Consider the following 27,898-nt stretch of genomic DNA (forward strand, 5'->3'; position numbering starts at 1 on the left):
CCTGACATTTTTCACTTTTTCTTACTTCTCCTTTGTCTTTTCCTCTTTCTATTTGCCTTAATTCAATCTTTCTTTCCTGCTCTTTATTTTTCTTGCCAAAGCTGATTTAATATTGATTATAACTCATTTAACACAGCTTCCTTTCTCCTTTCACAGTTTATTCTCAATCTTTCATTCTCACTGGTTATGTTTATCTGTGCAGCAAGTCTTGAATCCCTGGACAAGCTCCACACAATCCTTTAAATTATGCCGTGCACATGCTTGTGTTAAAAAGTAAACATTAGCGGAGTTCCATTACATTATTAGCCTTTGCACTGGACAGAAACAAATAGCGGGAACATCATGTTCTGACTTGGAACTGTTGTGTTAACTGTATTATCCTCTATCTAAGGTAATCAGAGGGTTAGATCGGGTGGACAGTGAGAGCCTTTTTCCTCGGTTGGCAATGGCTAGCATGAGGGAACATAGCTTTAAATTGAGGGGTGATAGATATAGGACAGATGCCAGAGGTTGTTTCTTTACTCAGAGAGTAGTAGGGGCGTGAACGCACTAGCTGTAACAGTAATAGACTCGCCAACTTTAAGATCATTGAAATGGTAATTGGATAAGCATATGAAAGAGAATGGAATAGTGTAGGTTAGATAGGTGTCAGATTGGTTCCATAGGTTGGTGTAACATCGAGGGTCAAAGGGCATGTAATGCGCTGTGTTGTTCTATGTTCTATGTTCGATATCTCTTGACCTCAGCTTCCTGTAGTGATTGGAACAAGGTGGATCTCATTGACTGTGAGATCATTGAAGGGTGTTGTTAAGCCGGGCCAATCGGGAAGCCCTGGTTGTCCAATATAAACAGTGCACTCCCTCTTCCGGGGTTACGTTAGAGCCCGGGTGTCCTTGGAGAAGGAGTCGTTCAGGGAGAGGTGGGCGCCGCAGGGAGTGGAGTGCATCATTTCTCCCTCCAACTCTATTTTGATTTAGTCCCTACCCTCCCCTTCACTGTTTTGCTCACACAGCATTGCCCTGTGGTTTGAAGGGCAGTGCTTGTCACTGGCCACTTGGGTGTCTTTCCTATCTTCCTGGTGGTGGAATTGAATAAAGATTCGTGCACTTTGTGTCTTTTCACTGTGTCTCACACCTGCACACACACACCATGGGTGCTGGGGAATAAAAATAAGCACTACCGCACTTAGGCGGTAGTGTGGGGGTTAAAAAAAAAAAGAAAGAAAAAAAAAAGAAAAAAAAAGATATAAACAGGCTTCTAGCACGCGGGTGTCCACTGACACCCTGGAGAAAAAAAAGAAATAAATTGGTGTCCTCTCACATCTGCACACAAAAGAAAAAAAAAGAAAAAAAAAGAAAGGAAAAAAAAAGAAAAAAAAAAGAAAGAAAAAGAAAGAAAAAGAAAGAAAAAGAAAGAAAAAAAAAGAGGAAAAAAGAAAAAAAACGAAAAAAAAAACAAAAAGAAAAAAAAAAAAATAAACAGTGCACTCCCTCTTCCGGGGTTACGTTAGAGCCCGGGTGTCCTTGGAGAAGGAGTCGTTCAGGGAGAGGTGGGCGCCGCAGGGAGTGGAGTGCATCATTTCTCCCTCCAACTCTATTTTGATTTAGTCCCTACCCTCCCCTTCACTGTTTTGCTCACACAGCATTGCCCTGTGGTTTGAAGGGCAGTGCTTGTCACTGGCCACTTGGGTGTTTTTCATATCTTCCTGGTGGTGGAAATTGAATAAAGATTCGTACACTTTGTGTCTTTCACTGTGTCTCACACCTGCACACACACACCATGGGTGCTGGGGAAAAAAATAAGCACTACCGCACTTAGGCGGTAGTGTGGGGGTTAATTTAAAAAAAAAAGATTTTAAAAAAAAAGAAAAAAAAAGAATAAAAAGAAAGAAAAAAAAAGAAAAAAAAAAAACTTAATGTTCCAGGCAGTGGGCTGTTTGGGCTGTTAGGGCTGACTGCTTGCCCGCCTGCCCCTCTAAAAGAAAAGAAAAAAAATAAATAAATAAACAGTGCACTCCCTCTTCCGGGGTTACGTTAGAGCCCGGGTGTCCTTGGAGAAGGAGTCGTTCAGGGAGAGGTGGGCGCCGCAGGGAGTGGAGTGCATCATTTCTCCCTCCAACTCTATTTTGATTTGATCCCTACCCTCCCCTTCACTGTTTTGCTCACACAGCATTGCCCTGTGGTTTGAAGGGCAGTGCTTGTCACTGGCCACCCGGGTGTTTTTCCTATCTTCCTGGTGGTGGAAATTGAATAAAGATTTGTGCACTTTGTGTCTTTTCACTGTGTCTCACACCTGCACACACACACACCATGGGTGCAGGGGAAAAAATAAGCACTACCGCACTTAGGCGGTAGTGTGGGGGTTAAATTTTAAAAAAGAAAAAAAAAGAAAAAAAAAGAAACAAACTATAAACAGTGCACTCCCTCTTCCGGGGTTACGTTAGAGCCCGGGTGTCCTTGGAGAAGGAGTCGTTCAGGGAGAGGTGGGCGCCGCAGGGAGTGGAGTGTATCATTTCCCCGTCCAACTCTATTTTGATTTAGTCCCTACCCTCCCCTTCACTGTTTTGGTCACACAGCATTGCCCTTTGATGTGAAGGGCAGTGCTTGTCACTGGCCACCTGGGTGTTTTTCATATCTTCCTGGTGGTGGAAATTGAATAAAGATTCGTGCACTTTGTGTCCTTCACTGTGTTTCACACCTGCACACACATACCATGGGTGCTGGGGAAAAAAAATAAGCACTACCGCAGTTAGGCGGTAGTGTGGGGGGTTCAACAAAAAAGAAGAAAAAAAAAGAAAAAAGAGAGAAAAGAAAAAAAAAATAAACAGTGCACTCCCTCTTCCGGGGTTACGTTAGAGCCCGGGTGTCCTTCGAGAAGGAGTACGCGGTGTCCACCAACACCCTGGAGTTGTTCAGGGAGAGGTGGGCGCCGCAGGGAGTGGAGTGCATTATTTCCCCGTCCAACTCTATTTTGATTTAGTCTCTACCCTCCCCTTCACTGTTTTGATCACACAGCATTGCCCTTTGATGTTAAGGGCAGTGCTTGTCACTGGCCACTCGGGTATTTTTCATATCTTCCTGGTGGTGGCAATTGAATAAAGATTCGTGCACTTTGTGTCTTTCACTGTGTTTCACACCTGCACACACATACCATGGGTGCTGGGGAAAAAAATAAGCACTTCTGCAGTTAGGCGGTAGTGTGGGGGTGAAAGGAGAGATAAACAGGACCTGGGGCCCGGGTATCCTTGGAGAAGGAGCACGCGGTGTCCACCAACACCCTGGAGTTGTGACTGGCCACTCAAGTGTTTCCTTCCTTTTGGAGATTGGATCAGTGTGTGACTGTGACTGTGTATGTGCAAGGACTCTCCCTGTTGCTGTTTGGGGCCTGCCTCACTGCTGCTGCCTGGGACTTGCCTTGGGGCCCCTCCCCAGGACCTCCATCACTGCTGCTGTTGCCTGAGGCCCACACAAAAAAAAAGTGCACTCACTGGCCACTTGGGTGTTTCCCTATCTTCCTGGTGGTGGAAATTGAATAAAGATTCGTGCACTTTACTCAGAGAGTAAAGGGTTCAGACAGAGCAGTGGAGGGATACAGGATAGCCAGAAGGGACCTGAAGAAAGGGATTAGGAGAGCTAAGAGAGGGCATGAAAAATCCTTGGCGGATAGGATCAAGGATAACCCCAAGGCATTTTATGCGTATGTGAGAAACCTGAGAATGACGAGAACGAGGGTAGGCCCAATCAAGGACAGTAGTGGGAGATTGTGTATTGAGTCAGAAGAGATAGGAGAGGTCTTGAACAAGTACTTCTCTTCAGTATTTACGAACGAGAGGGACTGTATTGTTGAAGAGGAGAGTGTGAAACGGACTGGTAAGCTAGAAGAGATACTTGTTAGGAAGGAAGATGTGTTGGACATTTTGAACAACTTGAGGATGGACAAGTCCCCCGGGCCTGATGGGATATATCCTAGGATTATGTGGGAAGCAAGAGAGGAAATTGCAGAGCCGTTGGCAATGATCTTTTCGTCTTCACTGTCAACGGGGGTGGTACCAGGGGACTGGAGAGTAGCGAATGTTGTGCCCCTGTTCAAAAAAGGGAATAGGGATAACCCCGGGAATTACAGGCCAGTTAGTCTTACTTCTGTGGTAGGCAAAGTAATGGAAAGGGTACTGAGGGATAGGATTTATGAGTATCTGGAAAGACACTGCTTGATTAGGGACAGCCAGCACGGATTTGTGAAGGGTAGGTCTTGCCTTACAAGTCTTATTGAATTCTTCGAGGAGGTGACCAAGCATGTGGATGAGGGTAGAGCAGTGGATGTAGTGTACATGGATTTTAGTAAGGCGTTTGATAAGGTTCCCCATGGTAGGCTTATGCGGAAAGTCAGGAGGCATGGGATAGTGGGAAATTTGGCCAATTGAATAGAAAACTGGCTAACCGGTCGAAGTCAGAGAGTGGTGGTAGATGGTAAATATTCAGCCTGGAGCCCAGTTACAAGTGGAGTTCTGCAGGGATCAGTTCTGGGTCCTCTGCTGTTTGTAATTTTTATTAATGACTTGGATAAGGGAGTCGAAGTGTGGGTCAGTAAATTTGCAGATGATACGAAGATAGGTGGAGTTGTGGACAGTGAGGAGGGCATTTGTCATTTGCAAAGGGACTTAGATATGATGCAGAGCTGGGCTGAGGAGTGGCAGATGGAGTTCAACCCTGCCAAGTGTAAGGTTGTCCATTTTGGAAGAACAAATAAGAATGCGGAATACAGGGTTAATGGTAGAGTTCTTAGTCAGGTGGAGGAACAGAGGGATCTTGGGGTCTATGTACATAGATCTTTGAAAGTTGCCACTCAGGTGGATAGAGTTTGTAAGAAGGCCTATGGTGTATTATCGTTCATTAGCAGAGGGATTGAATTCAAGAGTCCTGAAGTGATGTTGCAGCTGTACGGGACTTTGGTTAGGCCACATTTGGAGTACTGTGTGCAGTTCTGGTTGCCTCACTTTAGGAAAGATGTGGAAGCTTTGGAGAGGGTGCAGAGAAGATTTACCAGGACGTTGCCTGGAATGGAGAATAGGTCGTACGAGGATAGGTTGAGAGTTCTTGGCCTTTTCTCGTTGGAACGGCGAAGGATGAGGGGTGACTTGATAGAGGTTTATAAGATGATCAGAGGAATAGATAGAGTAGACAGTCAGAAACTTTTTCCCCGGGTACAACAGAGTGTTACAAGGGGACATAAATTTAAGGTGAAGGGTGGAAGGTATAGGGGAGATGTCAGGGGTGGGTTCTTTACCCAGAGAGTGGTGGGGGCATGGAATGCGCTGCCCGTGGGAGTGGTAGAGTCAGAATCATTGGCGATCTTTAAGCGGTATTTGGATAGGTACATGGATGGGTGCTTAATCTAGGATAGAAGTACGGCACAACATCGTGGGCCGAAGGGCCTGTTCTGTGCTGTATTGTTCTATGTTCTATGTTCTATGTTCTTTGTGTCTTTCACTGTGTCTCACACCTACACACACACACACACACACACACACACACACACACCATGGGTGCTGGGGAAAAAATAAGCACTACCGCGGTTAGGCAGTAGTGTGAGGGTTAAAGAAAATAAAAAGCAAAAAAAGGAAAAAAAAAGAAAAAAAATAAACAAAAAAAAAGAAAAAATAATAAACAGTGCACTCACTGGCCACTCGGGTGTTTTTCATATCTTCCTGGTGGTGGCAATTGAATAAAGATTCGTGCACTTTGTGTCTTTCACTGTGTCTCACACCTGCACACACACACCATGGGGGCTGGGGAAAAAATAAACACTACCGCAGTTAGGCGGGAGTGTGGGGGTTTAAAAAAAAATAAAAGGATTGGTAAGGGCTCTGCTTGTCACTGGCCACTCAGGTGTTTCCTTCCTTCCTGGTGGTGGGAATTGAATAAAGATTTGTACACCTGTTGTGTTTCACTGTGTCTCACATCTACACACACACACACACACAACATGAAAAAAAAATCAGGAGATTTACAGAAAAAAGTATATAACCAGGAGATTTAGAGTCTCCTCTGTTTAGGGTACTGACTCTGTAAAAGATAAAATGAGGAAAAACATAAAAAGACATTCAACATGGGTGTTGGAGAAAATATAAGCACTACTGCAGTTAAACAGTATTGGGGGGAAAATATTCTGTTTAAAAAAAAAGGAAAAAACATACAAAGAATGGATTTAGAATCTTCTCAGTTCAGCAGCCTGACTCTGAGCTAACTGGCCACTGTCAGTATACTGTGCACAAAAAGAAGAAAAAAAAATAAAAATAAACAGGGTATTCAACATGGGTGCTGGGGAAAATATAAGCATTGCTGCAGTTAGGTGGTAGTGGGGGAGGGGGGCGGGTGGGGGCTGAGGGGAAATAAATAAATAGAAGTTTTCAAAAAGAAAAAAATATATATATATATAACAGGAGATTTAGAATCTCCTCAGTTTAAGGGACTGACTCTGAGCTGGCTGGGCCAGTCAGTGTGTTCCTGCTGCTGTTGGTTCCTATGTTTTGGAGAAGGAGGATTTTATTTTTCTTTCCCCTTGTTTAGGGAAGACATTTGTTCTTTTGGTTTTCTTTTTTTTTGGAAAAAATAAAAAGTATAAGCAGGGGGATTTAGAATGTCCTCAGTAAGATCTGATAATCCTCAACTCTACTTTCTTGCCTTATCCTCATAAACTGACTCTGAGCTGGCTGGCCACAGGCTGTGTACTGTGCACAATAAAGGGGGCCTTGGTGACAGGATATCGGCATCTGTGCAGTTATTTCACTTCCTCACCAACAGCGTTGTAGGTAGCCATTTGCCAGAAAGACAGCAGTTCAAAAAGGCTGTTCACCATCTTCTGAAGGGCAATGAAGGATAAAGTAATAGGGATATTAAAGGGCTGATGTAGGAGCTAATCTGAAGCACTGCCTATTCAGATATAAGACAGGCTCTAGCTGCACTATCAGAAGCACAGGCAGACAGTTGAGTATGGCCCAGTCTGCTGATGGCGATACATGTGGCTACTCTACCTCTTATTGGTGATGGTTAATATGCTGAAGTTCTAATGTAACTTGTGGATCATTACTGAGAGATAATAAGCTGTATTCTATTATCGAGGACAAACTAACCTTTTGCTGAGACGTATTATTGGTTCACCCTCCACCACAGACATGGAAACATCAAAAATAGGAACAGGAATAGGCCATTCTGCCCTTCAAGCTTGTTCTACCATTCAACATGATCATGACTGATTATCCAAGTGAATGCCCTGTGACTGGTTACTCCTCATACTCTTTCATTTCTTTCAACCAAAGAACTATATTGAGCTCCTTCTTGATGCTGTACAGCTATTTATAAGAGTGTAGGAAGGAGACAGCATTCATCCTCAAACACAGGTTGGGATCCTGGCGTCATTAGGTTGCTGCTGGGTGTGGAGGGATTTTCTGATTGGAAGAGGTTGAGTGTGTTGGACGTATATGCATTGTACTTTAGAAGAATAAAATGCCAACCTTTTTTGAAGCATGAAAGATTCTTAGGTGGCTTGACAGGGTGGATGTGGTGAGATTGTTTCTGCTTGTGGAGGTGTGTAAGACCAGAATACAGGGTTGCACATGTAAGACTGAGATGAGGAGGAATTTCAGAGAGTTATGAATCTGTAGAATTCTTTGCCGCCAATAGCTGGGTCTTCAAGTATGTTTAAGGCTGAGATTGATACATTACTAATCTTTAAAGAATTAAGAGTTATGGGGTAAGTTAGGAAAGTGGAGTTGAGGATGATCAGATCTCACTGAATGGTGGGAGTGGACTTGATGGGCTGAATGGCCTAGTTCTGCCACTATGTCTATGTCTTAAGATCTCACATCCAATTGTAACATATTGACAATGATGAATTTCCCATCACTGTTATAACAGAGTGGGTCTTACCAGTGACATCAGTGATGGATTGGTTAGCTCAATTGGCTGTATGTTTGGTTCCCTGACCAAGACTGACACCAGCAGTGAGGGTTCAATTCTCATGCTGTCTGATGTCACTATCAAGTACTGCCTTTTGAACCTGTCCCTTTGCTTGACATGTGGCAATCCTCAGGTTAAACCACCCCCAGCCAACTCTCCTGCAATGAGAGAGGTCCCCTATGGACCTCTGGATCAAGGCTGACTTCACTAGCCAGTGATGCTCACATCTATGAGGCCCTGATGTAAGATGTGTTGAAACAAATGCCTCATTGTTGCTTTTTTAATTGCTGATATAATGAAGTTTGCTTGTACCAACCATTTTTGCCTTTTTTGCCACAAATGGATGACAGCTGTGGATGGAAATGGGCACCTATTCGACAAAGGCTGCTCTGTCATTGCCATAAACTCTCCTAGCGTGTGGTGAGCGATGGGCAGCAGACACGGCAGGAACACATCCAAGCAGGTTATGAACCTCACAGAGAGGATATTTGACTACACTTTTCTTTATTCATAATGTTGCTTAGTTCCCCAGCGGCCTGGGAACAGGGCACATCCAAATTCCAGCTTCCAAGGAATGCTCTCTCCAGCTTGCTGGCTAACCTCAGTGTTTGGGTTTCAGCTCCAACTTCAGATAATCCCGAGCCTTTGGGTCTGCATCTGAAATCCAAACGGTCTCCTCCCAAGGCTTGAGTTACAATGGGATCCATTTTACTGTAGGGGTTAACATCTGTGCAGCTGTCTGGACTACTCAGCTCAAGAGTAATATTTCTTTTGGGTGTTCCATTGCTTTTGTAATTCACATATACCAAAAGGTACGAGCAGATGTACATTCAGCAGCACACTGTAAACCTTATATAGTTTCTATAGTATTTTGATGTTTAAAGAATTGGAGCCAAATCTTGGAAAACTAATGTACTAATGGCATGTACCGTTGTTAATTCACAAGGTAACCATTCAGAGGATTAAGAAATTAAGAACATTGAGAGATCAGGCACTCCAGAATTTGATATTGGGTTTGTTCTACCTTATTTGTTTCAAACCACTAACTTTGCTTCCCTTGTACTTTATGAGATTGATATAAATATTAACTGACCATTAAACTCCACACAGAAATTAGATTGTGACTTAACACCATAATTCTCACAATAATAGAATTCCAGTTGACCTCAGTGGCCCAGAAGAGAAGCAATTTAAAACTGTTTTCTCCAATCCTTGCATGTCCTTTATTCTTTGAAAACAAAGTATTTTTACATTTCCAACTGTCTCATGTTTTCTTCTCTCTCTCTCTCTCTCATACACTCCATTCTTTCTGTACTTAACATGTTTTCATTCACTCTCTAGCTAGGTTAGCATTACTGCCCATCTCCAGTTAAGAGTCACCCACTGTGCTGTGGGTCAAGAGTCACATGTAGGCCAGACCATGTAAGGATGGCAGCTTCCTCCTCTGAAGAGCATTAGTAAACTGGATTTTTTTTTTCTAACCATCAACAATAATTTCACGGTCATCATTAGAGTCTAAATTCCAGATTTTTATTGAGTTCAAATCCACAACCTGCTGTGGTGTGATTTGAATGGAGAAAGAAGTCTTTGTTGTTAGGTATTTGGGGGTGGCATGGTGGCTCAGTGGTTAGCACTGCTGCTTCACAGTGCCAGGGACCCCGGTTGGATTCCAGCCTCGGGCAACTGTCCGTGTGGAGTATGCACATTCTCCCCGTGTCTGCGTGGGTTTCCTCCAGGTGCTTCGGATTCCTTCCACAGTCACAGAGATGTGCAGGTTAGGTGAATTGGTCGTGCTAAATTGTCCATAGCGTTAGGTGCATTATTCAGGAGTAAGTGTAAGGAAATGGGTCTGGGTGGGTTACTCTTCCGGGACGGGGGAGGTGGGGGGAGGTCAGTGTGGACTCATTGGGCTGAAGGGCTTGTTTCCATACTGTAGGTAATTTAAAGAGATCTGATAACATGTCATGATGGGAGGGAGGGAACTGAAGGCTACTGTCTGACCCGCATCTCTGAAGCCTCTGTCTCCTCCCACACGCTGGTGACGCACTGGCCTCCTTCCTGCACCGATTTGCCTGTAACTAGCCATCCGATGATGATAATTGGCTGAAGTCACAGAGCTGCCAATGGGAAAACACCCCACTCCTTGCTGGCATTGGGTACTGTTGGTCCTAAATCAGTGTGGTGACCAGATAAATACCTGACAGATGCATTCCTGATGAAGGGCTTATGCCTGAAACATTGACTCTCCTGCTCCTCGGATGCTGCCTGACCTGCTGTGCTTTTCCAGCACCACATAATGGCCATCATGTGCAGGACAAATATGGTATCCAAGATTCCATGCAGAGACTACACAAAACACTATATAGGAGAAACAGGCAGACAACCAGCAATTTGCATTCATGACCATCACTTAGCTACTAAACACAACAAGCAGCTAACCTCAGTATCTAGGAGAAAGTGAGGACTGCAAATGCTGGAGACCAGAGTTGAAAAATGTGGTGCTGGAAAAACACAGCAGGCCAGGCAACACCCGAGGAGCAGGAGAGTCAATGTTTCAGGCATAAGCCCTTCATCAGGAATGCATCTGTCACGTATTTATCTGGTCACCACACTGATTTAGGACCAACAGTACCCAATGCCAGCAAGGAGTGGGGTGTTTTCCCATTGGCAGCTCTGTGACTTCAGCCAATTATCATCATTGGATGGCTAGTTAAAGGCAAATCGGTGCAGGAAGGAGGCCAGTGCGTCACCAGCGTGTGGGAGGAGACAGAGGCTTCAGAGATGCGGGTCAGACAGTAGCCTTCAGTTCCCTCCCTCCCATCATGACATGTTATCAGATCTCTTTAGATTACCTACAGTATGGAAACAAGCCCTTCAGCCCAATACTGACCAAGTCCACACTGACCTCCCCCCACCTCCCCCGTCCCGGAAGAGTAACCCACCCAGACCCATTTCCTTACACTTACTCCTGAATAATGCACCTAACACTATGGACAATTTCGGGAAATGTCGCTTCTCCTGTTCCTCGGATGCTGCCTGGCCTGCTGTGTTTTTCCAGCACCACATTTTTCAACCTCAGTACCTATGCAGACAGATGACAAGGACCATAAATTTGACTGGAACAACCCAACAATGATAGGACAAGCCAAAACAGAGGACAGCCAGAGAATTTTGACTCTGATCTCCAGCATCTGCAGTCCCCACTTTCGCTTAATTTAATTGAGCCTTCTTCACAGCAGTGACAAAGTTTTCCTTGGAAAAATTCCAAAGAAAGGTCAAGATTGAAGCAGATTTTCCGAAGGCCACACAGCCATTTTGTTAGTGTAGATGAGAGTTCCACATTAGGATCTGATGGATTCCCAATATTCCTCTATGTTTGGAGCCCTCCAAGACTCTCCATAAAAACTGGAGAGTTTGATGGTTTCAATGAAATTGAGTAAAATGGTTATACAGGGAAATATTAGGCTATTAAATACATCATCTACCCGCTGAGGGATTAATTAACTCACCCTAATTGTACCCGCACACCTCTCCCTTATACATCTCAAAGACCATACAATTTCTCCAGGAACTTGCCTGACCCCCATTCACCATTCACTATCAAACTTACGCCCAAAGTGCCCACACCTTCTCCCCAAGTCCCTGCCATCACCCGATCTGACCTCCCCCTGAACCCCCACCACTCTGAAACGGTCAGCAGACTGAGCCCTCCTCCCTCTCCACCCCATAGCATCATATCCAACAGGATCTGTTACTCTTGACATGTATTCCCATCCCTGCCCCCTCCAAACCAATCCAAGGTGACTGCACCTTTAAATTTTGGAACATAGAGTCACAGACTCATACAGCATGGAAAAAGACCCTTCAGTCCAACCAGTCCATGCTGAACATAATCCCAAACTAAACTTAGTCCCACCTGCCTGCATTTGGTCCATATTTTTCCAAACATTTCTTAATAATGTACTTATCCAAATGTCTTTTGTTGTAACTGTACCCATATCCACAGGATGGACGTTCTTTCTACCCATGAACCATGCTCTGTGTGAAAACATTGCCTCTCATATCTTTTTAAAATCTTTCTCATCTCCCCTTAAAAATATGCCCCCTAGACCTTCCATCTCCCATCCGAGGGAAAAGATACCTGCCATTCACCTTATCTTCAATGTCTGTGCGAATCTTGTTTACACAAAGTTCAAAAGGGCTACAACACACTGCAGCACCAGCAACCTAGGAAGAGCAGAAGAAGAATATTTCTACAAAGTCTTTGCCAAGAACTGATATCCCGTAACTTCAATCAGCAGATGCCTGGCAGGCAAACAACATGACAAGGACATGCCACGACCTATCGCACTAGCCATGCTACCCTAACATAAAAAAACACCTTGGAACTGACAACCAGACTCCTCCAACCGCTGGGATCCATGACAACCCATAAACCGACAGCCATGCTCAGACAACAACTCACCAGGACAAAAGGCCCAATACCCAGCATGTGCCGGACAAATGTGGTATCTAAGATTCCATGCAGAGACTGCACAAAACACTATACAGGACAAATAGGCAGACAACTAGCAATCCACATTCATGAACATCAACCTGCCACTAAACACAATGACCAGCTGTCGTCAGTACCTATGCAGACAGACAACAGGAACCATAAGTTTGACTGGAACAACCCAACAATGATAGGACAAGCCAAACAGAGGACAGCCAGAGAACTTCCAGAAGCTTGGTACTCAACCACAGACTACATCCACAAGCACATTGACCTGGACCCAATTGACCGATCACTGCGCCAACAACCCGAACTGGTAACTGGAAGCAGCGGGAACAAAACCAAATACCAATCGACACAGCACATTGGCAATTCACAGCAGGATCCACACCACTGAGGATATCATGTGGAAGGGGGATGGAACATCTACCAACCAAAGTCCCAGCTCGGCAAACATACCCACAACAACTGCGTTCACCTTATCGATACTCCTTAGTATTTTACAAACCTCTATAAGGTCGCCTCTCAACCGCCTACACTCAAGTGAAAAAAGTCCTGGGCAAAAGTGAGGACTGCAGATGCTGGAAACCAGAGTCTAGATTAGAGTGGTGCTGGAAAAGCACAGCAGTTCAGGCAGCATCCGAGGAGCAGGAAAATCGATGTTTCGGGCAAAAGCCCTTCATTAGGAATAGAGGCAGACAGCCTGAAGGGTGGAGAGATAAATGAGAGGGGAGTGGGGGTGGGGACTCATTTATCTCTCCACCCTACAAGCACTCTGCCTCTATTACTGATGAAGGGCTTTTGCCCGAAACGTCGATTTTTCTGCTCCTTGGATGCTGCCTGACCTGCTGTGCTTTTCCAGCACCACTCCGATCTGAAAAAATTCCCAGCTTATCTAGCCTCTCCTTATAACTCAAACCTGTCATTCCCAGCAACATCTTGGTAAACCTTTCTGAACCCACTCCAGCTTAATAATATCCTTCCTATAACGGGGCAACTGACCGTTCATCTGCCACAAACTAATCTATACCGTGTCAAAAGGGAGACCTGAGTGGAATCGCCAGTCAGTAATGTCAAGACCCCTTCTCTCCCAAAATAGAAGGGCTGGTGTGGCAATCTGTGGGAAAATGTGCCCCATTAAACTCTGCTTCTCTCTCCACAGTTGCTGCCAGATCTGCTGAGTTTCTGTTTTTATTTCACAACAGATGCAATGCAGGCTGTGTTTTGTCATCAAACACGGAGCAAAGAAGGAGGACATTCAGCCCATCAAGTCAATGTTGGCTCCGTGGAAAAATGCCGCCTCTTCCATTTTATCACCGCAGTCCCAGATGTTTACATGCTTCAAGGGCTCATGCAATTCCTGTTTGAACTTGATGATCATTTTAACTTCCACCCTTCTCACCACTCTCTAAATAAAAGCTCTCTTCCCTGCACTAAACCCCCACCCCCCACCCCACCTCTCTGGGTTCAGTACACAATGCAAGTTGGGTGTCAGTTAGTAGGTTATTGATGGGTCTGGCCGCACCAACACAATGTCCACTGCACATGAGCAAAAGGTGGTAGAAGAGGGTGGTAGTTGGCCTGGTTGCTATTACCCTGCTTTTTGGTGACAGGACATACCTGGGCAGTTGAGATGTTGATGGATAAATGCCAATGCTGTAACCCCACTGGAACAGTTTGGCTGGAATAGTGTGGCATAGTCTGGAACACAAGGATAGAACAGAATATCCTTTCTGTCCTCCAGAAGCACAGGAGGAGTCAAACGCATTTACAATGGCTCGTTTAATGGTGCAATCTTAGTACAAGAACCTATGGACAAATCCTACAGGGTAAAAAGAAAATGCATTTACAGAGTAAAAAGAATATAGAATACTGAAACAGTGAAAAAGTCCATGAATGATAATAAGTGGCTAGCAGGCTTCAGATCTGGTCTGTGATTGCAGGTCCCACAGCACAAGGTCATAAAACCGCCATGGACCAACCTCCAGCCAGGACTCACTCTGCCACACCTCCAGGAATTGGCTGTCAGCTCCACTGTCACAAAGGCACTCAGCCCACGCTCATTCTGCTACCGGACACAGCCCGTGCTAACTTCCCTGTGGGATTGGGCCTGTGTTCACTCCACTGTGGGACTCGGTCTGTGCTCACTCCACTGTGGGACAGGGCCCATGCTCCCTCCACTGTGGGACTGGGTCTATGCTCACTCCACTATGAGACCGGCCTGTGCTTCCTCAACTGTGGGACAGGGCCCGTGCTCACTCCACTGTGGGACTGTGTCAGTGCTCACTCCCCTGTGGGACTGGGTCTGTGCTCGCTGCACTGTGGGACTAGGCCTGTGCTCACTCCACTGTGGGACAGGACCCATGCACACTCCATTGTGGGACTGGGTCTGTGCTCACTTCACTGTGGGACTGGGCCCGTGATCCCTCCACTGTGGGATTGGGTCGGTGCTCACTCTCCTGTGAGACTGGGCCTGTGCTCACTCCCCAGTGGGACCGGGTCTGTGCTCATCCCACTGTGGGACCGGGCCCGGGCTTAATCCACTGTGGGACTGGGTCTGTACTCACTCCCCTTTGGGACTGGGTCTGTGCTCACTTCATTGTGGGTGTGGGCTCGTGCTTACTCCACTGTGGGACAGGGTCTGTGCTCACTCTGCTGTGAGACTGGGTCTGTGCTCAATCTACTGTGGGACTGGGCCCATGCTCACTCCACAATGGGACAGGCCTGTGTTCACTCTACTATGGGACTTGGTCTGTGCTCACTCTACTGTGATATTGGAACTGTACTCACCCCAATGTGGGACTGGGCTGGTGCTCACTCCACTGTGGGACTGGGCCTGTGTTCACTCTACTGTGGGACTGGGCTAGTGCTCACTCGCCTGTGGGACTGGGTCTGTGCTTACCCCACTGTGGGACTGGGTCTGTGCTCACTCCACTGTGGGACTGGGTCTGTGCTTATTCCACTGTGGGACTGGGTCTGTGCTCACTCCACTGTGGGACTGGGCCTGTGATCACTCCACTGTGGGACTGGGCCTGTGTTCACTCCACTGTGGGACTGGGTCTGTGTTCACTTTCATGTGGGATTCGGCCTGTGCTCACTCCACTGTGGGACTGGGCCTCTGTTTACTCCACTCTGGGACTGGGTCTGTGTTCACTTTCCTGTGGGACTGGGCTTGTGCTCACTCCACTGTGGGACTGGGTCTGTGCTTACTCTACTTTGGGACAGGGTCTGTGCTCACTCTATTGTGGGCCTGGAACTGTGCTCACTCCACTGTGGGACTTGGTCTGTGCTCACTTCCCTGTGGGACTGGGCCCGTGATCACTCCACTGTGGGACTGGAACCGTACTCATCCCAATCTGGTACTGGGCCCATGCTTGCTCCACTGTGGGACTGCGTCTGTGCTCACTCTACTGTGGGACTGGGCCCATGCTTACTCCACTGGGGGACTGGGCCTCTGCTCTCTCCACTGTGGGATTGGGTCTGTGCTCACTCCACTGTGGGACTGGGTCTGAGCTCACTCCACTGTGGGACTTGGTTTGTACTCGCTCCACTGTGGGACTGGGCCTGTGATCACTCTACTGTGGGACCGGGCCTGTGTTTACTCCATTGTGGGACTGAGACTGTGCCTACTCTACTGTGGGACTGGGTCTGTGCTCACTCCCCTGTGGGACTGGGTCTGTGCTCGCTCCACTGCGGTACTGGGCCCGTGCTCACTCCACTGTGGGACTGTGCCCTGCTCACGCCACTGTGGGACTGGGCCTGTGATCACCCAACCGTGGGACTTAGTCTGTGCTCACTCCACTGTGGGACTGAGCCATTGCTGACTCCACTGTGGGACTTGGTTTGTGCTAACTCTACTGTGCGACTGGGCCTGTGCTGACTCCACTGTGGAAGTGGGTCTGTGCTTATTCCACTGTGGGACTGGGCCTGTGTTCATTCCACTGTGCGAGTGGGCCTGTGCTCACTCCACTGTGGGACTGGGCTGTGCTCACTCTACTGTGGGACTGGGTATTTGCGCACTCCACTGTGGGTCTGGGTCGGTACTCATTGCGCATTGGACTCGGTCTGTGCTCGCTCGCCTGTGGAAGTGGGGCCATGCTCACGCCAGTTTGGGACTGGGCTCTGCTCTCTCCACTGTGGGACTGAACTTGTGCTCACTCCACTGTGGCACTGGGCCTGTGCTCACTCCACTGTGGGACTGGGCTTTTGCTCACTCCACTGTGGGCCTGGGCCTGTGTTCACTCTACTTTGGGACTGGGCCTGTGCTCACTCCACTGTGGGTCTCGGCCTGTGCTCACTCCACTGTGGGCCTGGGTCAGTACTGATTGTGCAGTCGGACTCTGTGCTCACTCTACTGTGGGAGTGGGATTTTGTTCACTCTCCTGTGGGACTGTGCCTGTGCTCACTCCACTGTGGGCCTGGGCCTGTGTGCACTCTACTATACGACAGGGCCTCTGCTCACTGCACTGTGGGACTGGGCCTGTGTTCACTCTACTTTGGGACTGGGCCTGTGCTCACTCTACTGTGGGTCTTGGCCTGTGCTCACTCCACTGTGGGACTCAGCCCGTGTTCACTGCGCAGTGGGTCTCGGCCCATACTTGCTCCTTTTCACTGTGAGAATCGGTGAAAGCAGCAGTCAGTACCATATACAGAATGGACCATAACAATTCACCTTCTAAACCTTCAACCTCTTCTACCTCGAACGACAAGGACAGCAGATACATGAATACACCACCACCTTAATGTCCCCGTCTGTTCCTTCAGTGTCGCTGGGTTAAATCCCTGGACCTCCCTCCCTAATATCATTATGTGTCAACTTATAGCAGCACATGGACTACAGTGATTCAAGAAGGCAGCTCACCACCATCTTCCCAAGACCAGCTGGATACAGGCAATGACTGCTGGTCTAGTCAGCAATGCTCACATCCAATGAATGAACTTTTAAAAACAAAATACCTCAGGTTTCTTGGAATTGATATTAATCGAAATTATCATTGTATATTACTGTCAAAAAACATTTTATCAACTCTGAACAAACTTGAAAATGAGGAAAAACCTTTTTATAGTCAGCCAAGTCTTTAACGGTTACCTGAAACTACTTCAGTGTAAATCTTTTCGACATGCAAATTCTTTTGAAGCTTCTAAAATAGCAACAGAAATAGGTCATTTACCCTCTTGGGTCTGTTGTGTCATTCCATTAGATCATGCCTCTTCCAAACTTCAATTCCATTTCTGAGACTTTGTTCCATATCCCGGCACAACAGAAGTATATCGATCACAGTCATGAAAGTTTCAACGGATTTAGCAGCAAGACTTTTAGGGAGAAGAGTTTTGGAATAGAACTATCCTTTAAACTCTGCTAGCTTTCACAAAAACAGTGCAAGTACTTTCTATGAATAATGAACATTACAAAGTACAATTAATTGCAATATAATAGTTACATTGGAACAGTTTGAGAACTAACTGGGCACTCAGTTTCAATCCCAGGAGCAACATTTTTTGCATAAGGCCACTTGCCTTACCCCTCTATGTCTGGAACTCACCCCAACTTGCCATTAGGCCCTAGGTTATTTCTGGCTTGGCCAGGAACCATGGCGATAGATCCCCAGTTACCAAGGTGACAAGGACAGGGAAGATCTCCTTGCTGTCTCCCAGTGCTTCCCTGAGCGCCTTAGTCAATAATTTGGCCCCCAGACACACCAGGGATGCTGTTGTCAAGGAGTAGCACAGGGCCCCTGGGCCATCATCAGAGCCTCTGGAGGATTCCTGAGAGGACCCTGTCTACTGGTTGATCCTAAGGGTGGCATCCTTATGGAGAAGGAGTCAGCTGGTGCCTATGAACAAGGGACTGTAATTGTATCCAGCTCTGCTCAGCATCAGTGGCGACATTGAGGGGTTTGGTTGAAACCTTGGAGTTGATGGATATTTGGTGACATACAAATGTAGAAACATAGAAAATAGGAGCAGGGGATTAGTCCATTCAGCCCTTCAAGCCTGCTTCCCCTATTGAAAAGGCACATGGCTGATTGTCTTACTACCCTGTTCCCGCTTTCTCCCCATACCCTTTGATTCCTTAGCCCGAAGAACTATATGTAACGTCTTCTTGAAAACATTCAATATTCTGGTCTCGATTGCTTTCTGTGACAGAGAATTCCACTGGCTCTCCACGCTTTGGGTGAGGACATTTCTCCTCATCTCAGTCCTGAGTGACCCGTATCCTTAAACCGTGAGCCCCTGGTTCTGGACTCCCCAGTCATTGGTGACATCCTTCCTGTGTTTGCCAGGTCTAGCCCTGTTAAAATTTTACAGGTTTCTTCACTAGAGAGAAAATAAGGAACATCCCAGAGTTAGCTGTAAATCGAAATTGAAAGGGATGGCAGAACTCAAGAAAACTACAATGTATACTCTATAATCTTCTGGATTTAATATTGAATTTAACACCTTCAAACTGAGAACCCCACTCCCATTCCTTCCTTTCTTTAGCTTTACATATCACATTCTCTGTCACCATGTCCTCTCTCCCCTCTCCCCTCCCCCAGTGGGTCTGTCTGTTCTTTCCAGTCTGGCAGTTAGATACACCATCGTTTTGCCATTCTCACATTCTTATCACTTAATCTGAACAATCAACATCTTTTCTCCCCCAGCAATCTAACCCCCATGCTCTCCCCGCCCCCAACTATTACAGAAATACTGCCCCCTCCACACTTCGTGTCAGCTCTGATGAAGTCATTGAGACTCGAAACATTAGCTTGCTCTCTCTCTATGCATGCTGTCTGACCCACTGTGATCTCCAGGATTTGTTGTTTTCAGTGCAAAATTACAATTACACTGAGTAAGTTGTTGGAACTATGGATTGACAAATTCCTGATGGATTTCATTTTAAAATACGAAAAGAAGTGAACAGTGAAATAGTTGATGTGCTGGGTTTAATTTTCCAAAACTCATTGGATTCAAGGAATGTCCCTTTTACAATGGAAAATAGCTAATGTAACTTCTTTCTGTGGAAAGTGAGGGGGCACAAAGCAGGAAACCACGGGTCAGTTAGCTTAATGTCTGCTATTGGGAAAATGTTAGAAGCTATTATTAAAGATGTTATAACAGGGTACTTAGATAAGCTCAAGGTAATCTGGAAGGGTTGACATGGTCTTGTTAAAGGGAAATCGCATTTAACTAATTTATTGGCATCCTTTGAAAATGCCTTGTGGTAGCTGGACTGTAAATCCAGAGACTGGATTAGTGGTGCTGGAAGAGCACAGCAGTTCAGGCAGCATCCAACGAGTAGCGAAATCAACGTTTTGGGCAAAAGCCCTTCATCAGGAATAAAGGCAGAGAGCCTGAAGCGTGGAGAGATAAGCTAGAGGAGGGTGGGGGTGGGGAGAGAGTAGCATAGAGTACAATGGGTGAGTGGGGGAGGGGATGAAGGTGATAGGTCAAGGAGGAGAGGGTGGAGTGGATAGGTGGAAAAGAAGATAGGCAGGTCGGACAAGTCAGAGAGCCAGATAATGTTCTGCGGACCTGGGTTCGAATCCTACTATGGCACATGGTGGAATTTAAATTCAATTTTAAAAATCTGATATTAAGTGTCTCATGATGATGATGAATCCTTTGTCAACTGTCAGAACAACCCACTAATGTTCACTAATGCCTTTTAGGGAAAGAAATTTACCTGGTCTGGCCTACATGTGACTCCAGACCCATAGCAATGTCGTTGACTCTTAACTGTCCTCTTGGCAATTAGGGATGGGCAATAAATGCTGCCTAGCCAGCAACACCCTCATGCTGTGAATGAATAACAAAAAAACTAACCTGTGCTCTAAATAAAGGCAAACCAGTGGATGTATTGTACTTAGATTTCCAGGAGGCATTTCGTGAGGTGCCACATTGAAGGTTATGGCAAGAAGTAGAAGATCATGGTGTTGGGGATAAGACATTGGCACAAACAGAAGATTGGCTGGCCATCAGGATTTTTCAGACTGGCAGGATGTCACGGGCAGTGTACCACAGGGACTGGGTGGCAAGGTGAATCAGCACTGCTGCCTCGCAGTCCCAGGAACCTGGGTTCCATTCCAGCCTCAGGGTGACAGTCTGTCTGGAGTTTGCACATTCTCCCCGTGTCTATGTGGGGTTGCTCAGGCTGCTCTGGTTTCCTCCCACCTCCCACAGGTCAGGTGAATTGGCCATGCTAAATTGCCCACAGTGGTAAAAACAATGACTGCAGATGCTGGAAACCAGATTCTGGATTAGTGGTGCTGGAAGAGCACAGCAGTTCAGGCAGCATCCGAGGAACAACAAAATCGACGTTTCGGGCAAAAGCCCTTCATCAGGAATAAAGGCAGTGAGCCTGAAGCGTGGAGAGATAAGCTAGAGGAGGGTGGGGGTGGGGAGAAAGTAGCATAGAGTACAATGGGTGAGTGGGGGAGGGGATGAAGGTGATAGGTCAGGGAGGAGAGGGTGGAGTGGATAGGTGGAAAAGGAGATAGGCAGGTAGGACAAGTCTAGACAAGTCATGGGGACAGTTCCTGAGCTGGAAGTTTGGAACTAGAGTGAGGTGGGGGAAGGGGAAATGAGGAAACTGTTGAAGTCCACATTGATGCCCTGGGGTTGAAGTGTTCCGAGGCAGAAGATGAGGCGTTCTTCCTCCAGGCGTCTGGTGGTGAGGGAGCGGCGGTGAAGGAGGCCCAGGACCTCCATGTCCTCGGCAGAGTGGGAGGGGGAGTTGAAATGTTGGGCCACGGGGCGGTTTGGTTGATTGAGGCGGGTGTCCCGGAGATGTTCCCTAAACCACTCTGTTAGGAGGCGCCTAGTCTCCCCAACCTCACCATCAAGCCAGCGGATAAAGGGGGCGCAGTGGTAGTCTAGCGCACTGACCTCTACACCGTTGAAGCCAAACACCAACTCGAGGACACCTCTTCCTACTGCCCCCTCGATCATGACACCACCCCCCATCACCAAACCATCATCTCCCAGACCATACAGAACCTCATCACCTCAGGAGATCTCCCACCCACAGCTTCCAACCTCATAGTCCGGGAACCCCGCACTGCCCGGTTCTACCTCCTACCCAAGATCCACAAGCCTGACCACCCTGGCCGACCCATTGTCTCAGCATGCTCCTGCCCCACTGAACTCATCTCTACCTACCTCGACACTGTCCTATCCCCCCTAGTCCAGAAACCCCCCACATACGTTCAAGACACCACCCATGCCCTCCACCTCCTCCAAGACTTCCGTTTCCCCGGCCCCCAACGCCTCATCTTCACCATGGATATCCAATCCCTCTCCACCTCTATCCGCCATGACCAGGGCCTCCAAGCCCTCCGTTTTTTCCTCTCCAGATGTCCCCAACAGTACCCTTCCACAGACACTCTCATTCGTTTGGCCGAACTGGTCCTCACCCTTAACAATTTCTCCTTTGAATCCTCCCACTTCCTCCAGACCAAAGGGGTAGCCATGGGCACACGTATGGGCCCCAGCTATGCCTGTCTCTTTGTTGGCTACGTAGAGCAGTTGATCTTCCGTAATTACACCAGCACCACTCCCCACCTCTTCCTCCGCTACATTGAAGACTGCATTGGCGCCACCTTGTGCTCCTGCGAGGAGGTTGAGCAATTCATCAACTTCACCAACACATTCCACCCTGACCTTAAATTTACCTGGACCATCTCTGACACCTCCCTCCCTTTCCTGGACCTCTCCATCTCCATTAGTGATGACCGACTTGACACTGACATTTTTTACAAACCCACCGACTCCCACAGCTACCTGGATTACACCTCTTCCCACCCTACCACTTGCAAAAATGCCATCCTGTATTCCCAATTCCTCCGCCTCTGCCGGATCTGCTCCCAGGAGGACCAGTTCCACCACAGATCACACCAGATGGCCTCCTTCTTTAGAGACCGCAATTTCTCTTCCCATATGGTTAAAGATGCCCTCCAACGCATCTCATCTACATCCCGCACCTTCCCCCTCAGACCCCATCCTTCCAACCATAACAAGGACAGAACGGCCCTGGTGCTCACCTTCCACCCTACCAACCTTCGCATAAATCAAATCATCCACCGACATTTCCGCCACCTCCAAAAAGACCCCACCACCAGGGATATATTTCCCTCCCCACCCCTTTCCGCCTTCTGCAAAGACCGTTCCCTCCTTGACTACCTGGTCAGGTCCACGCCCCCCTACAACCCACCCTCCCATCCTGGCACCTTCCCCTGCCACTGCAGGAACTGTAAAACCTGTGCCCACACCTCGTCCCTCACCTCTATCCAAGGCCCTAAAGGAGCCTTCCATATCCATCAAAGTTTTACTTGCACATCCACTAATATCATTTATTGTATCCGTTGCTCCCTATGCGGCCTCCTCTACATTGGGGAGACTGGGCGCCTCCTAGCAGAGCGTTTTAGGGAACATCTCCGGGACACCCGCCCCAATCAACCACACTGCCCCGTGGCCCAACATTTCAACTCCCCCTCCCACTCTGCCGAGGACATGGAGGTCCTGGGCCTCCTTCACCGCTGCTCCCTCACCATCAGACGCCTGGAGGAAGAACGCCTCATCTTCCACTTCGGAACACTTCAACCCCAGGGCATCAATGTGGACTTCAACAGTTTCCTCATTTCCCCTTCCCCCACCTCACCCTAGTTCAAACTTCCAGCTCTGCACTGTCCCCATGACCTGTCCGCACTTGTCGTACCTGCCTATCTCCTTTTCCACCTATCCACTCCACCCTCTCCTCCCTGACCTATCACCTTCATCCCCTCCCCCACTCACCTATTGTACTCTATGCTACTCTCTCCCCACCCCCACCCTCCTCTAGCTTATCTCTCCATGCTTCAGGCTCTCTGCCTTTATTCCTGATGAAGGGCTTTTGCCCGAAATGTCGATTTCACTGCTCCTTGGGTGCTGCCTGAACTGCTGTGCTCTTCCAGCACCACTAATCCAGAAATTGCCCATAGTTTTAGGTGCAGGGGTAAATGTAGGGAAAATGAATCTGGGTTACTCATCAGAGGGTTAGTGTGGACTTGTTGGGCCAAACGATCTGTTTCCACATTATAGAGATTCTTATCTAATCTTGCTAGTGCTGCAGCCTCAACATTTTATAACTTATACGAACAAGTTTCATGAAGGGATTGAAGGTATGGTAGCTGAATTCGCTGATGACACAAAAATAGGAAGGATAGTGAGTTGCGAAGAGGACATAACGTGCCCACGAAGAGACATAGATGAGAAGATGAGTAGGCAAAGATCTGTCAGATGGCGTACAATATTGGGAATGAAATATTCCATTTTGGCAGAAAGAAGGCAGCATGATTAGTATGTGATTAATTTAGAAGTACAGTAAATAATCAGAAAAGTTTTTAGAATGTTATGTCTTATTGAAAAAGAAAATTTAATGTAAGACTATGGAAACTATGCCTCAGTTAAATTGGTCTTAGGGTCATAGAGATGTACAGCATGGAAACAGACCTTTCGGTCCAACCCATCCATGCCGACCAGATTTCCCAACCCAATCTAGTCCCACCTGCCAGCACCCGGCCCAAATCCCTCCAAACCCTTCCTATTCATATACCTCTTAAATGTTGCAATTGTACCAGCCTCCACCACTTCCTCTGGCAGCTCATTCCATACACGTACCACCCTCTCTGTGAAAAGGTTTCCCCTTAGGTCTCTTTTATATCTTTCCCCTCTCACCTAAATCTATGCCTTCTAGTTCTGGACTCCCCAAACCCCAGGGAAAAGACCTCATCTATTTACCCTATCCATGACCCTCATAATTTTGTAAACCTGTATAAGGTCACCCCTCAACCTCCGACATTCCAGGGAAAACAGCCCCAGCCTGTTCAGCCTCTCCCTATACCTCAAATCCTCCAACACTGGCAACATCCTTGTAAATCTTTTTTGAACCCTTTCACATTTCACGACATCTTTCCAATAGGAAGGAGACCAGAATTGCTCGCAATATTCCAACAGTGGCCTAACCAACTGGTGAGACAGTATCTGGAATATTCAGTACATATTGATCACCATTCCTAGGGAAAAATGCTAATGTATTCATATCATTTCAGAGGTTTGCTGGACTAATACCTGGAATGAAAGGATTGCAGTTTAGCAAAGTCTTGATAGGCCAGCCCTGTGTCCGTTGGAGTTTAGAAGAGTCAAAGGTTACTTCATTGAAACATATAAGATCGTGAAGGGAGTGCGATCTGGTGGATGTGGAAACAATGTTTTCTCTTATGGGGTTAATTTAACACGAAGGGGTCATAGTTTAACAATAAAAGGTTGGCCATTTGAGACACAGATGAGAACTTTCTTTCTCTCAGAGGCTTGTGAGGATTTGGAATTCCCTTCCTCAAAAGGCAGTGGCTACAGAATCTTTACGGGCATGGGGGGGGCGACGTTTGTGTTTACCAAGGAGATCAAAGATTACTGGGGCTATGTGGAGTTGCTGTTAAAATCAGATCAGCCATGGTCTATTGAATGATGGGGCAGGCCTGAAGGCCTGAGTGACCTCCTCTTGTTCCCTCTTCGTATGATCGTGTCTCTATGACCCAAGGACTGCAGCATTTCAAGAAGATATCTCACCACCACCTCACCAGGGCAATCAGCGATGGACAGTAAATACTGGCCTAGTCAGCGATGCCCACATTTGTGAACAAATCTAAAAATGGATAGAACCATGGTGTCTTTTGTGTCCAAATGAGAGGACCTGATTTAAGGCCACACTCTAAGGAAAACAATGCAACACTTCCTCATTATTACAATGTACAGGTCAGTCTAGAAACAGGTGCCTGGAGCAGGACATGGTACTGAAAGCTTCAAGTGAGAAAGAGGTACAGCTGACAACCATACCATGAGAGGATTAAACATCTCCTGCAAGTATCTAGGGACTATTGATGGTCCAGCCTCTTTTGGGGCAGGTTTCAGTGACTGATGTTGGGACAATAATAGTTTTAAACATGTATTCAACTCACCTAACAGTGGGTAAGGTATCCGAAAGGTTTGGGTAGTAAGTGAAGCTGCCTGCTTCGTGCCACTACAATGCAGTGTGTGTTGGCTACTATTAGCAAGCTGCCATCAGGAAAAAATGACATTCTACCTCTGACATAAGCGAGCGCTGAATGTGTCCAATCTTCAGTGCTGGTGTATTGTAGATTGGAGACCATAATTCTCAACTGATTTATTATTTAATTAATAAATCAGGTTTGCAGACCATATGTCCCAAAGGTTGGTATCATGTCAAGCAGCATAACGATACAGGGTAAACCCCTCTGCTAATTTAAACCTACAATACCGAAAAGATTCATCCCATGTTGTAATCTGTTAAAATTCAGGAGGCAAAGAACTATCCCAGAGGTAAATACTTACAGTAAAAATTAACAACTTTGTTTCTTCAAGTTTAACAGAGAATATTAACAAAACAACTCTTGACAACTCCTTTCTCTTAAACCTACCTTTTAAATCCCACTCGACAATTCTGGTTGACAAAAACATCCCGACTATGATTTATAGAAAAATTAATCATGTTTCAAAACCAGACAGCTTTGCTGAGTTTCCTGTGTAGGTTTTTCTTTGTAGATTCTCTGTCCAGGTCTGTTTCCATATTCTGTTGTACCAACTTCTTCCGCAGCCAGGTCCCTTTATGAGAGATCTGAAACTCGCAGCCTACATCGATTGGTCTTTTGGCAGTTCTCTTTGCCGTTCTGACCAACTGTTCAAAATGTCTGATATTTATATCCCAAATCATCAGATCATTTCATTGGTTTTAATATTATCAAAATACTAAATTCAAGATGATTAGAGTTTGGTATCTCGGGGCACAATTTAAACTGATTGCCCAAATTTGAAATTTGTTTTTGTCTCAGAGCAATCTAGCTGTTCGACTAAATGTTATGTTTTTACCTTGTTCGGAACACTTTGTGTCGTTTGTTAATAATAATAACTATGTTTTTCAATGTGCAGGGGATTCTGGTTTAACATCTCATCTGGCAGCCAATACCTTGAAAATGGTGCAGCCATTATTCCACACTGCACAGGAATATCCAAACGGATTGTTGCACTGAAATCTCTGGACAGGGCTTGAGCCCACAGCTTTCTGACCCAGAGGTGAGAATTCTAGTCAGTGAGCCAAGATTGACAACCTAATTGAGCAGGCATTGGACTGAATTATTCAAATATTTGGCCCATTAGACACAAGTCTGAAATATTCCTCAGACTGAAGGAGTTCAATAAGATATACAAAAGCGAGTGAGCAGTTAATCCTTTGTGGAAAATGTTGATAAACAAACACATCGAATTTCATTTGTAGGGGGTTCATAAATATTTTAACAGTTGGGACAAAGAACCGTGGGGTTGCCGACAGATTGGCCAAATGTCTACCCATAGATTACATTAGCCAGTGACCACCCCTGGACCCCAGCCCCCTGCCGATGGCTAGTGGAAGAGAGGTTACATCCTGCCCTTTGTCAGCAATAATTTGACGTGAGCTGACACACACAATGCTGCCTCTTCTCGTAGATCCTCCTTATGTTTTATTCACCAGCTCTCATTGTAAAGGTCACTTCCCCACCTCGCCAAGAAAAATGTCAAGTCAGATAAATAAATGATATACTCCACTGGAGTGGCAAAAGGAGAATGGTAATTCAGGGGTAATTCGCAGGCTGCTCAGCACACAATTTAAAAATAATGTTTTTGGAGCAGGAGTTTACACTTTGATTGTGTAAACAGAAATCAGGGGTTGGAATCCATGAATGCTTATTTGGCTAAAATGCTGCTCTATCTGTGATTTAGAATCTATTCAATTGAAAAGGTTTGCACCATTGCTAAAACAACAGAAAGAGGATCTGCTTTCCAAGGTGTCTCTTTGAGGTTCTGCTGTTCACTTTAACCCTTTGTAATTGTAAGAGAAAGATTATTAAACCAGATCATAGAATCCCCACAGTGTGGAAGCAGACCGTTCAGCTCATTGAGTGCACACCATCCCTCCGAAGAGTATCCCACCCAGACAGGGTCCCCTACTCGCTCCTTGAAACCCTGCATTTCCCATGGCCAATTCACCTGACCTGCACATCTTTGGACTGTGGGAGGAAACTGGAGCACCCGGAGGAAACCCACGCAGACACAGGGAGAATTTCCAAACTCCACACAGACAGTTACCCGCGGCTGGAATCAAACACAGGCCTCTGGAGCCCTGAGGCATAGAACATGCAGGAAAAAACAGGCCATTGGTCTGACAAGTGATATTTATTCTTTACATTTCCATGTTTTTTTCTGAGGAAATTCTAAATCTCCTGGTTACGTTTATCTTTTTTTCTTTTATTTTACTCTCTGTTTTTCTTTTTTTTCTTCTTCTGCCCCATACTGATGCCTAACTGTGGTAGTGCTTATATTTTCCTCCATCTATGTTAATTGGTAATAGTGTCATAAAGCCAATAGAGCACAGTTAGCT

Source organism: Chiloscyllium punctatum, chromosome 5 (genome assembly GCF_047496795.1).
Source record: "Chiloscyllium punctatum isolate Juve2018m chromosome 5, sChiPun1.3, whole genome shotgun sequence".
Classification (NCBI taxonomy): domain Eukaryota; kingdom Metazoa; phylum Chordata; class Chondrichthyes; order Orectolobiformes; family Hemiscylliidae; genus Chiloscyllium; species Chiloscyllium punctatum.